This window comes from Lissotriton helveticus, chromosome 8 (genome assembly GCF_964261635.1).
Source record: "Lissotriton helveticus chromosome 8, aLisHel1.1, whole genome shotgun sequence".
NCBI classification, from domain to species: Eukaryota; Metazoa; Chordata; class Amphibia; order Caudata; family Salamandridae; genus Lissotriton; species Lissotriton helveticus.
In genome coordinates this window covers 457,246,979-457,260,997 of record NC_136069.1, presented here as the reverse complement: position 1 = coordinate 457,260,997, position 14,019 = coordinate 457,246,979, and positions in this window count along the sequence as shown.

Sequence of the window (14,019 nt, the reverse complement as noted above, 5' to 3'; positions counted from 1 at the left end):
ACATGGCCTTTGTATCTCAAAGATACAACAATAGGCTTGTAGAAATACGCTTTACTCCTTAGAAACATTTGGGATTTGCACAAACCATTTCTTGTGCTGATGTTTGGTAATGTTAGCCTCCTTTTATGTTTGGATAGAGCAATGAGACAGCAAGAACATTCTGAGCCTGATTCACGAAGGTAATTTACACGTTTGAATAGGTTTACACTTTGGAATAAGTTTACTGCTTTCGGTATTCACAATTCCAAGTGTAACATGACTGCAAAAGCATAAATTACTTGTCTCCGCCCTACAGAGTAATGCTTACTCTTGTGTGGGATGGTGACGTTCCTATCTAAACCCCTCCTTGATGCTACCTATACCCCTTGTACTCTTCTCTAATCCCATTCCCTTTTGTAGTACGTATGCACCATTTCCCACTCACTCCCTCCAGTCCCACATTTACTACTAAATGTATACTTAAGTTTGCAGAGACTCTGCAGTCAGGGCAGCGAACTCTGCAAGCATAAGAATAGGCAATGCATATGGGTAAAACTCTGCACATAGTTTGCAATTTGTAATATGTTTTGTAGTACTACAAAAAGAATTACAAAGTGAAGTTCAGGCCCTCAGTGTGTGTTCTGTGTAATGTTTCCCTTATTTTATGCATGCCATTTGAATGCTCTTTGTTAGCCTTAGGATGATCTTCCCCCAAACGGTTTTAGCCTTACTCACCCAAATTATTCTGATCTTGTTTTGTTGACCTTAGTACTCTGCGCACTTTGCCACTGCTAACCAGTGATGAAATGGGTGTGCTCACTCCTTAAAACATGGTAACTTTGGCTTGTACCAAATTTGCATATTTAATTTACATATAAGTCCCTAGTAATGTGGTACTATATGTAGCCATGGCCGATAAATTAAATGCTACTAGTGGGCTTGCAGCACCTATTGTGTCACCCACTTAAGTTGGCCATTTCCACCTGGCAACATAAACCAGGTTCAAACCTGCCTTTTTAATACATATGTCACCCCTAGAGTAGGCCCTAAACAGCCCACATGGCAGGGTGCAATGTATTTAAATAGTAGGACATGTTATTTTAAGTTTTACATGTCCTGATAGTGAAAAACACCTACATTTCTTTTAACTATTGCAGGGCCATAGGATAACACTAGAGTTACCTTATTTAATTTCATAAACTGTAACTTCCAAATGGGAATAGGGGAGCTGTTCGTGTTCGGTGTCTTTAGAATTGTAATGAAAAATGTTCTTGTATGGCAAAGCTGGATTTTGAATTACAATTTCAGAAATGCCACCATTAGAGAAGCTGACATTTTCCTACCCTAAAAGATTGAAAAATAGCAGGGAGATAGAAGTGTAAAAGATACCTCCACTCAACTTCCAATCATAACCAAAAATGAATCAAATGGGAGTGGGTAATGCAACTACACAAAAAAACGACTCCAAAGAATACAAGGAGAGTGGGTTACTTCAAAGAAATCTAATCTATATTGTTAAGAGAACCTGAATCACCGTGGTACTTTGGTGGCATGCTTCATCATCGGCCGGCACCCACCCACCTAATATGGCTGAGTGGGCTCAACATCTCACGGTGGGAGGACTTCTAAACTGAATTTCTAGTGGGATCTGTGAAATGTGTTTTTAAATAACTTTACTTGGTTTTATTATGTAACTGGGAATTGGGTGAAGGTTAATAAAAGAGATGTACTTAGGGGTCCCTATGATTCCTAGTATTAACTATAAAATTGTGGTCTACACGTTTCAACCACCTGGGTCCAGACCGGGTTTCGTGGCTTTCTTAAGTACCTAACTGTGACAGATCCTTGTGTGTGTATATATATAAGAGGGCACTATCCTATGTTGTGGGATCAAAATGTCAGTATAAGTATGCACAGTGGACCTCATAATTCATGCAAGTAACTAACTTACACCATTCCTGGATCTACTGACCTCGTACCTTCTATACGGGCCTAATAGAGCCTTTGAGGTAACCTCTCTACTTGGATTTTTTGTAGTAGTTTTGTGTGTAGTAGCATTACTCACTCCCCTTTAATTAATTTTGCTGCCTTAGAGAACATAGGTGTGCCTAGATAGGCAATCACTGGAAGGCCGGGAGGGCGGAGTTAGGCAGAGGCCTATGTACACCTTACTAGCCTATATCCTGCCTTCACACAAAAGGCTGCTTATGCCCTGTAGTTAGTCTGAAGGCAGTGCAAGGGAGGCAAGAAACCTGGGCACTTGAAAAGGAAACCTCTAGACGCTTCTAACACTTCAAGAGAGGCACCAGGTATAAACATTGGACCTCAGATACCAATTCTTCAGTACACTTCTGGAACTGTTGACACTCTGCCAGGAAGAAGAACTGCTACGCTGCTGAAAGTACTGCACCTCTGCTAGACTGTTACCCTGAGGGACAGCTGCCTGTGTGCTGGCCTGCTGCCTTCTTGCCTGGGTGAGAAGAACTGGGCTTGCAATCTGTACCCAGGGGATTGGTGTCAGTACAACGCGTTGTATTACAACGCATTCCGTTACAACGCAGATTTTACAACGCGGGATCCATTACAACGGATGTCATTACAATGCATGGCATTACATCGCAGATGCTATTACAACGCATGGCATTACATCGTAAGTATAGGTAAGTTGACTTTTTTTTAAAAATGTTATTTAGTTTATTGTAATTAAATTTTTTTAAATAATTTAATTAAAAGACATTTAAAAATTGTCATTAATTTAATTTAATAAAATAATATCTATTTAATAAATGTAAATATAATAAAAATTGTAATTAATTTAATTTAATTAAAAAAAGTAATTAGTTTAATGTACATATTTTTTATAATGAAATTAAATTAAATTAATAATATTAATTTATTTAATTTAATTAATTTAATTAAAAAATGTAATTAATGTAAAATAATTAATTTAATTTATTAAATATATTTCAATTAATTTTAAAATGGTAAATATAATTTAATTATCCCTAAAGCCAAACCCTGCCCTAAAACCTAAAAACACCCCTGCACCCCAAAACCCAAACCCTGCCCTAAAACCTAAAAACACCCCTGTACCCCAAAACCCAAACCCTACCCTAAAACCTAAAAACACCCCTGTACCCCAAAACCCAAACCCTGCCCTAAAACCTAAATACACCCCTGTACCCCAAAACCCAAACCCTACCCTAAAACCTAAAAACACCCCTGTACCCCAAAACCCAAACCCTGCCCTAAAACCTAAAAACACCCCTGTACCCCAAAACCCAAACCCTGCCCTAAAACCTAAAAACACCCCTGTACCCCAAAACCCAAACCCTACCCTAAAACCTAAAAACACCCCTGTACCCCAAAACCCAAACCCTGCCCTAAAACCTAAAAACACCCCTGTGCCCTAAAACCTAAAAACACCCCTGTACCCCAAAACCCAAACCCTACCCTAAAACCTAAAAACACCCCTGTACCCCAAAACCCAAACCCTGCCCTAAAACCTAAAAGCACCCCTGTACCCCAAAACCCAAACCCTGCCCTAAAACCTAAAAACACCCCTGTACCCCAAAACCCAAACCCTGCCCTAAAACCTAAAAGCACCCCTGTACCCCAAAACATATACTCCTATACTCATACTTATTTAAAAAATCACTATATTTAATTTATAATATTTAAAAACTAAAATAAATATTTTTTTTTATAATTAATAATAATTAAATCAATTAAATAGTATTAAATGAAATTAAAAAAATTAAATACTTACCAATACTTACGATGTAATAGTATGCGTTGTAATAGCATCTGCGATGTAATGCCATGCATTGTAATGACATCCGATGTAATGGATCCCGCGTTGTAAAATCTGCGTTGTAACGGAATGCTACGTAAAAGTTGCGTTGTAGGTGTAACATACCGTACCCAGGACCATCAGAGTTAGTAACCAGCACCTTGCCTCTGCAAATGTGACTTCTACTCTGTCAAATGATGCCACTCCAGTCCTGGACTATTAGAAGTGGGTCTGAAGTTGCTCAGCCATCCTATCCGTGGACCTAGCAGAACCGATGTGCTTACTCTGCAGCATGGCGTAACCCCTAGCAGGAATGACACATTGACTCTGTTGCTAGCATTCTTTCAGTGCAAGTACTCCACATTTACCTCACAGCCAAAAGCCTCTATGGAACTGCTGCTGTGCAGAGCATCCCTGAAGCAGGACCTCACATTGCAAACCCATCATCAATGGCAGCCTCTGCAATTATGCAGTGCGTCACATCCCAAGCACTGTAGTCGCTTTGGAACTAGTCAGTGCGCAAAGCAATCTTGATGCAGGGCTTCGCATCGCAAGCTTTCCTCATTGATGGCTCCTTTGAAGAGGATGCATGACCTCACATCGCAGCTTTGCAGCTCCCGGCAATGCTACACAATGCATCCTCGATGCAGGGTCTCACTGCCCTTTGCCACCAGGATTTAAGGTACTCTTGTTCAGCAGACCTAATTGGGTCCCTGTAGCCAGCCTATGCTCCTTCTCGGTCTCCCTGAACTAGTAGCTCTGTCCCCGTCCGCCAGGACCAGATATCTACAGTTGGCATATTGCACCTTTTGGATGTATTTTCACTGAAATCTTTATTTCTAGTTCTACTGATTAGATATTTGTTGTTTTTATATTGTTTTATTTACTGAAATCTACTCTATTTTTCGAATTTGGTGTGGAATTATCCATGTGCTGTGTTTCATTTTATTACTGTTTGAAATGCTGTATAAGTACTTTATACATTGCCTCTTAGTTAAACCTGATTTCTCTCTGCCAAGCTACACAAGGGTTGAGCACAGGTTAATGTAGGGTTTGATTATGACTTCACCCTGACAAGGATTGTGAGTGCTGTGTGAGTAGGGTTCACCCCCTCAACTAGTAACCCAATTTCTTACAGTCATTTTCTAAAAATCATTGTGGGATTTTTGTTTCAATGAAAATATAGAGGATAAGGGAGTAGGGGTGCATGTCATTTATTGCATAAGAAACATATTGCATCCAGTACATCAACTATCAGTGTATTGTTAAGGTATGTACCTATGGAGTGAAGTACATTAATTCTGCACTGGTTAGGGGGAGATTCCCAAAGAATGTATGAGTACAGGAAGTACCACTAAAGGCGTAGTCTTTTATATACTGTTACATGACTTTGAGGGTAGGCCCTGAACTGTCAAACTGCCTATGATTAAAAGTGCAAAGAGGTGATTGTCGTGTCCACTTGTACTAATTGTATATGAATATTTGCAAATCAGAAGGGGTCCCCAAGGGCCTCCTTCCCCTTTGATAATGGTTGAAAAAGTTTTTTTTTTATGAGCAGGCAGTGTTCCCTCATACTCCTGACTACTCTTAAAAAAATGAAACTTAAATGTTTCATTTTTTTTTTCTTTTCAAATGCATCACGTTTTCCTTTAAGTAAAAAGGGATGTATTAAAAGAAAAAAAGATTGCTTTATTTAAAGGTAATCTCAGATATTGTGGTCTGCTGACCCCAGCAGACTACCATCCCAGTGATGGCAGTGAATCCTATAGGGTTGCATATTGCGACCTCGATCATTAATATGCATGAGGTAGGCCTATTTGCGACCCACTAGGAATCACTAATGAAACTTAAAAGAATTTCATACATTAGGAATAGTGATTCCTAATTGTGATAGACAGGGAATCATAACTAGGAATTCGCTATTCCTAATATTGGTACATCTGGCCCTTAGACTTATGAACTATTAAAGATCTGTCACCCTGCTTACCACAAATAGTTTTTAGGCAGATAAACACACCTTTTTGCCTTGCTTAGGATGCTCATATTAGACCTGAGTGAAGGCAGTGTCTCCACCCAAGTCCCAATCAGGTACAATCTCAACCATCTCTGCATCATTCTCCAGCCGTGGCCCATGGTGGTAAATGAAAATGAGGCAGAACTTTGTCAGTGAATTGAAGGGTAGTGAAGGAACATTTTGTCCAAGCCTTCCCGAGAAAGGCAATACTAAGAACTAGTATGGTGCCTTGGAGTGTTAGGCGAAAGAGCTATTGTCCCCTTCACAGGACTCTGAGAATCCTAGGGAATGCCCTCAGCCCATCACATTGGTGGGCGGAAGGAGGTAAATCAATTTCAACCCCCAGGAGAAGGATAGGGCTACTGCCAGGTCATTCCAAATACAACTATTAACCCAAAGGAATTTTTGTTACCACTTATGTTGTTTACCCATTGGTATCATAGACTCCCATATGATTAGTGACTATGAAGAGAAATGCTAATTTGTTATTTAAAGGATGCTGAGCTCTCAATCACTTCTTCATTGATGGGCCTGCTCCTCACCCCGGGTGTGAGAGTATCAATTATTATAGCACTGATTTCATGATCAAGATGGTGTTAAGAAGGCGTTACTATCTTGCTGTCTATGACTTTGAGAGGAGTCAGAGGAACCAGATAAAAGAGAACCAAACAGTAACATTACCTTTGGGTTGACTGATATTTTCGATTGATATCTTCCTTGGGTAAGGTGGAACACTTATGACCTGGGAGCCATTGTGTGCTCTCCAGAAATTGCAGGTCAGCCTTTTTCCGCTGTATGATTGTTTGGGCAGTAAGGGCCGTAGGCTTCTGCCAAGTCTTAGTTCACTAAATATAGTGTGCATGTGTATACCTCTCATCCATTGATAACAAGGTTGAAGTTAATATAAATTCAAGATACTGCAATCTTCTTTTCAGATTAGCACTTTTAAAAGTTTATTGACATCTGATTATCAAGCAAGTGCTGGAGAACTCAAAACATGAAGATAATATGAATATATGGCCCAAGGTATGAAAAGATGCTTGTGACAGTCCAAAGAGCCATACCCTATGTACAAATCGACCAACTGCTGTTCTAAGGCTATGCTCTGCTTAACACCTTCATTGATGTGCCGTAAACCACATGTTTTGCAGGGTTCAGGTACTGTAAATATCAGAGAATATTTAATTCAATCCAAGGATAGGACTAAAAAAGTCAATAAATAACTATTCTTGGCAGCCACTCTTTTTACAGGGGTGTCTAGTATACATCAGGGAAGGGCTGATATATTTCAGTTTTCTGATTTTGCAAATTTGGTTGTATGACAGTACAACCCGATCATTTTGATCGCGGTACTTTACATTGCGGATTTTACAATGCAAGTCGTTACAACGACTTGCGTTGGAGGGCGCGGATTGAGGATTATTATAATTTTCTATTCCAGCACCAGCCCACGTAACAGTAGGGAAGGTGTTGGAATATAAATTTACAATATTCCTTAACCAACAGCGCCATCCAGCGCAAGTCGTAGTAACGACTTGTGTTGTAATGGCAGCGTGGTAAAGGTTGTGCGGTGTAAACACCGTGTTGTAAATGACCTTTACCTGCAAATACAATTAAGACACATGTAATCAGTCTAAATGAAAATCATGTATTTGGTTAGTAATAACGAACAATTCTACATGAGCCCAGCCCCCCTGAGTCTAGTTTGAATACCTTATGTCTATAAAACCAAACAAGGATAAAAGTTTAGAGACCGAAAAAATATATCAACACACATCCACGCAATAGGATGGAGCAAGACCATCATGTTAATGTTCCTGCAAAAATGTCTTAATAATTATTTCTCTACTTTGTACAAGGTGTACATGTCTTAATGGAACTACAACTTCAGGCTCCAGACCAATAGTAAATCAGGATTGGAAATAACCATGATTTCCATCATGTTCCCCAAGATTTTTAAATTGAACTTTTTTTGTTGGCTTTAGGACTCTGCTCACTTTACTCCTGCTAATTAGAAGTAAAGTGCTGTGCTCTCTATGAAATTGGCATACACCTGATTTGCACATTTAATTTACTTATAGGTACCTAGTATGTGCTTTTACATGTACACAGGGTCTGTAAATTAAATAATACTAGTAGGCTGCTGTATGCTTTGTTCAGTCCACTACAGAATGTGTTGTTTTTAAACTGCAAAATTGACCTGTCAAAATCTCACTTTTGACAGGCCTAAACCTTCCTGTTAAATATGTATAAGTCACAAATAAGGTAGACTTCATTGCCCAATAAGGCAGGCTGCATGTTATTTAAAAGTAGGTCACGTAGAAATTAATATTAAACACATCCTGACAGTGAAAACAAAATACCCCAAAAGCCCTTATCAGTGTGGCAAGGTTAGCAGTCACCACAAGGGAGGGATTGCCCATCCTCACAACCACTCCTCTGGGTGTGCTCAGGTAGCTCTAACTAATGGGAAAAAAGTCCTGCTATTTTGGACTTATGTAGAGATGGGCCGCTGGACTAGTTTATAGTCAAATCACACAGGAGTCTTTTTTTTGACAGCCTCATCCAGCCAGATGACGAGTAGCCTTTGATCGACTTTGAGACCTTGCACAACTGAACCCTGTCATCAATGAGCACTTCCTCGGATCCAGTCAGCTCTTTGGACTCACTGAAGACTTGCTACCTCCATAGAAGTTTCTATGTGAACAGGTAACTTAGTGACCGGGATAAACCTGGTCCTTGTACCTGACCTGAGATTCATTGCAGTCAATCTTAAAACCTACCCCTGTCCGTGGTCGGTGCCCAGTGCTTTTTGGTGTTATTTTTTTATTACAAAGTTTAAGAATGTGTGACTCAGGTTCTACGTATTGATTTTTTGTTGATTATGTGTCATTGAACCATTTTGTCTTTTTCCAAATTGGTTTGGGATTTTTCTTGAGTAGTGTTTTCACCTTATTACTGTTTGTAGCACGGCAAAAGAGGTTGACAACACCGTGTAAGGAGCTCTGCATTTTATAGTAATTTGAATGTGGCTTTTAAATTAGAAGTTTAAGTTAAGACTTTAGAATTACTAATGTTTGTATAGTCTAGGTAGACTTTGTATGGAAAGATAAATACACTTTTCCTTACTATAACTTACCCTAAACTCTGTTTTTTTTCATTGAATTTCAATGGTTTTAATTTTGCAATTAAGATGTGTTTGAAATTGTAGTGTCAATTGTTATTAAGTAGAGTGTCCTTTAAGTGGAGTATCATACAGTATAGTGGAGGAGAGTGTTGTAAAGTCTAGTATCGTAGAGTGGAGTATTGTAGAGTGGAATAGAGTGGAGTGGAGTAGAGTGCAGTGACGTAGCGCACAGTGGAGTAAAGTATTATACAGTAGAGAGGCATGGTGTGTCATATAGTGGAATGGAGTATCGTAGAGTGGAGCGGTGTGTTGTACAGTGGAGTGGCATGTCATACAGTAGATATGAGTGTTGCACATTGGAGTCTTGCCAAGTGGAGTGTTGTAGAGTGGAGTGTCGTTGAGTAGCATGTTGTAAAGTGGTATACTGTGGAACAGAGAGAGTGTTGTAGAGTGGAGTGGCATAGAGTGGAGTTCAGTGGACTAGAGGGTTGTATAGTTTAGTATTGTTGAGTGGTGGGCTGTACAGTAGAGTGGCAGCGAATCTTGTAAAGGGAAGTGTCATATAGTGTAGAGTTGTAGAGTGGTGTGTTGTCAAATGGACTATGATACATTATCAAGTAGTGGAGTACAGTGGAGTAGAGTGCAATAGAGAGGCAGGGCATGCAGTGGAGTACAGTCTTCCAGCATGGAATGTCGTACAATAAATGGGGTGTTGTATTGTACAGTACAGTATCATACAGTGGAGTAAAGTGTCATACAGTGGAGTAGAGTGGCGAAGAGTGGAGGGGCATACAGTGGAGTAAAGTCTTCTAGAGTGGAGTGGCATACTTTGAAGCGCCATGTCATAGAGTACAGTGGAGTGTAATAGAGTGCAGTGGACTATCGTAGAGTGGAGTGTTGTACAGTGTAGTGTCATACAGTGTTGTGTTGTTCAGTGGAATATGGTTGAGTGGAGTGTTTTCAGGTAAAATGCCAATGAAAGTGAAAGAGTGGAGTACAGTGGAGTGGCATAGTGGATTAGAGTGTCATAGAGTGGAGTGTTGTCGAGTGGCATGTCTTAGAGGACAATGGAGGAGAGTGTTTTAGAGTGTACTGCAGCGTCGTTTAGAGGAGTGGCGTTTCACAGAGAGGAGTGGAGTGGCATGTCATTTAGTGTCACAGACTGTAGTATAGTGGCATAGAGTGGATGGGTATAGCATGGAGTTGAGTGTCATATAGTGGCAATAAGTGCACTTCAGTGTTATAGAGTGGATTTTCATACAGCAAAGTGCAGTGAGGGACAGTGGAGTAGCTTAGAGCATGGCGTACAGTGGGATAAAGTGTCATTGAGTGGAGTTGGCTGGAGTGGGGTAGCCTAGCATGGAGTAAAGGATCATAGAGTATAGTAGTGTTTCATAGTGTATAGTAGTGTGGAGAGGGGTGGAGTGGAGTGGCGTAGCATAAAGTAAAGTATCATAAATTAGAGTACTCTGTTATTCAGGACAGTGCAGTGGCACATCAAACAGTATTGGAAAGTGTTGTAGACTACAGTAGAGTAGAGTAGCATAAAGAATAGTGCAGTGTTGTAGACTGGACTGGTATACTGTTGCATACACTGCCATATAGTGTGATTGAGCAGTGGTGGAAGGAGCTTATTTGTTTATTTATTTATGTATTTGAGTTTTATATGGCGCTGGCTAGACCTGGAGGTATCAGAGCGCTTTACATGGGGAACGGTGAGTTAAGTTACAAGTTACATCTGTTACAAGAGCATTGTTAAAACATAGGACAGAAAGGCAATGTTATGGCAGTTCGTAGGTGGGAGAGGGAGGAAAGGAGACATGAACAGGGAGGCAGGGAGAAACTGTGACCAATGACGGGCTGGGTAGGGGACGGCAGAGGGGGTGAACTTGGGCCGATCTCCTAGTCTATAGTTGTTGAGGCAGCTCCACCGGGCATCAGCCATAGTGCTCGGACTTCACTGTCAGGATGGTGATCAGGGTTTATCTAAAGAAGGTCAAGTTCAAATGGGGAGCAGGAGAGATGGCAACCACAGTCAGATCAGAACCCAGGTGTTGGTGGGGGTAAATGTTTTGATGTAATCAAGGTGCAGTCCAATTGGGGGATCGATATCCGGTGGTGGGAGCCGCCAGAGAACTGGTGAAGGCTGCGGGCAGAACGGAGTTAAAAAGGTGAAGGCACCATCTTAAGGTAAGGCGTTGTCCAAGCCCTTCCTTAAAGATGATACCCAGGTCATAAAATGCCACCAGAATAGAGCCCCATCGCAAGGGGGTATCAGCTGGAGAGATGCTACTGCTAGTTTTGGGAGTGCCCTGAAGTCTCAGGAGCCCTCCGCGGTGGTGATCAGGGATGGCCCTAGCCTCCATCTTGAGGTCAGGCACTGTCCAGAGAGGGCTCTTTGGTGAGAAATCGGCCTCAAACAAAGTCCTCAGGCCAGATAACGAAGTTAGGAGGGATTCCTTATACAGCCCCTGTTGCTCCAATACAGAGGAGCTCGTGAAACTGCTGGCAGTGCCGGGGCTGTGTCAGTCACTGCGGTGGTAGTCTCCCCGGGGCAGGCAACACGTCCAAGGCTCCTGCGGGAGCCCAGAGGGAGACCACAAAAACACAGTGCAATCTCCTTGGTAGCGAAACGAGTCCGGTTTAGATGCCCAGTTTCAACATGTCAGTATCGATGTCACTCGGGGTGAAACGGACGCAGCTAGGACCGGAGCTACGGCAAGCGCAGGTAGGTGGAGATCGCCCCTGGAGATCGCCAGGGGCTTAACTGTCCGGGAGTTTAAAGGGCCAATTACATTTGCAGGTCAAATCCAGAGGGGATTGAAATTGCTCTCTGCCCGGCTGATGTTGAGTAAAAAATCTGCCAGTGCCATTTACAGAGTTTTACTGTGCGGAATTCCATAAAGATGGCGAAGTTTTGCCTGAATTCGGCAAAACTCGACAAACTCCAGCAGAGGAGCGGTATTACTTGCCCACTTCTAACAAAGAGTTGACTTCAGTGTCATACAGTATTGTAAAACAGTATAGAGTAGAATAGAGTGTAGGACAGTGGCATACAGCGCAGTAGAGTGTCGTAGAGTAAAGTATAGATAGGGTTTCGCACAGTGGCTTGAAGTGAGGTAATGTCTCATACAGTTGAGTAGAGTAGAGTCAAGTGTAGCATAACCTAGTGCAGAGTAAAGTATAATAGAGTGCATTGGAGTGTCATAAAGTAGAGTGGCATGGAGTGGAGTAGAGTGGAGTGGAGTAGTTTAGCATTGAGTAGAGGAGATTCTCAAAAAATTGAGGTGGCATCTCATACAGTGGACTGGAGCTCTGTATGATAGAGTGTTGGAAAGTGTTGTACAGTAGAGTAGAGTGCTGTCAATACTGTCTACAGGCCTGCAGAGGAGTACAGAGTTAGGCAGTGGAGTATATAGAGATAGCGTGGAGTAGGGTATCGTACAGTGGCATACAGTGTAGTAGAGTTTTATACAGTGGAGTTATTTAGAATGAAGAAGAGTGTTGTAGAGTCGAGTGGTGTAGAGTCGAGTAGCATACACTGGAGTGGCATAGAGTGGAGTAACGTACAGTTGAGTGGCAGGGGGGAAAAGCGGGGTGGCATACAGTGGTATAGTGTAGAGTGCAATGTCATACAGTGGCGTGGCATATACTAGAATGGCCTATGGTGGATTGTGCTAGAGTGGACTAGCATACAACAAGTGGGTTAGAGTAGAGTAGCATCCAAAGTAACAGCATAGAATGGAGTGGCCTAGAGTGGAATTCCGTACACTGGAGTGGCATAGAGTGCACTAGCATACAGTAGAGTGGCATACAGTGGAATGGCATACAGTGGTGTGGCATACAGTGGAGTGGCGTTCAGTGGAGTGGCGTACAGTGGAAAAGGGTAACAGTGGAGTGTTGTACAGAACAGTAGCTTACAGTGAGTGGCATACAGTGAAGCAGGTTAGAGTGGAATAGCATGCAGTAGAGTGGCATAGACAGGAGTGGCATCCTATAGAGTAGTGTGGGATAGAGTGGCATAGAGTGGAATGGCATGCACTTGAGCGGTGTAGAGGGGGTGACATAGAGTGGAGTGGCATACAGTAGAATAGCATAGAGGAGTGGCGTACAGTGGAGTGGCATTAAGTGGAGTACTGTACAGTGTAATGATGTGCAATGAAGTGGTGTAAATTGGAATCGCGTATAGTGGAGCATTGCAGAGTGGAATGGTGTACAGTGGAGTGGCATACAGTGGTATAGCATACAGTGTGGTGATGAACAATGGAGTGTGGTAAAGTGGAGTAGTGTAGAATCGAATAGTGTAGACTTGAGAGGTGTAGAGTGTAGTTGTGCACAGTGGAGAAGTGTATAGTGGAGTGGTGAAGAGGGAATAGCATACAGTGGAGTGGCATACACTGGAGTGGCATTGTGGGTGTGGTGTAGAGTGGAATAGCGTACAGTGGAGTGGTGTACAATGTAGAGTGGCAAAGAGTGGAATAGGAAGTGTGTAGTGTCATAGAATAGGGTTACGTACAGTGGAATAGCATAGAATGGAGAAACGTAGAGTTGAGTGGTGAACAGTGGGGTGGCATAGACTGGAGTGTTATAGAAAGTAGTGGCATAAAAATGTAATAGCATAGAGTGAAGTGGTGTAGAATGAAATGGGGTACAGTTGAGTGGCATACAGTGGATTAGCATAGAGTGAAGTGCTGTAAAGTGGAATGCGGGCCTTGAAACAGACATAACGTGAAAGTGGGTACACCGTTTTAGATGTAAAAAGGCAGGAATATAGAGTATGAGGTGTAAATGGTAATTTTTGGAAGTAAGTGTAAATGGTGTAAGTAGTGTTCAAGTTGCAAGTGTTGAAATACTCAGTTATATATTGTGCCATGGTATACATGGCAACTTGTGGTATACTGTGATACATGCCAATGAGAAGGCAGTCTCTAGTTGCCTAATGGCTGTCTTTACAAAGCGTAAAACGCAGCAATGTAGTTTCTAACACTCTTTTGCTGCATTCTGGGATAGGGCCTCAGATATAGATAAGTAGTAGGTTTTATTGTTGTTCCCTATCTATCAGCACTTCGTTACAGTGGTAAGAGGCAGAGAAATTGTTAGAAATCG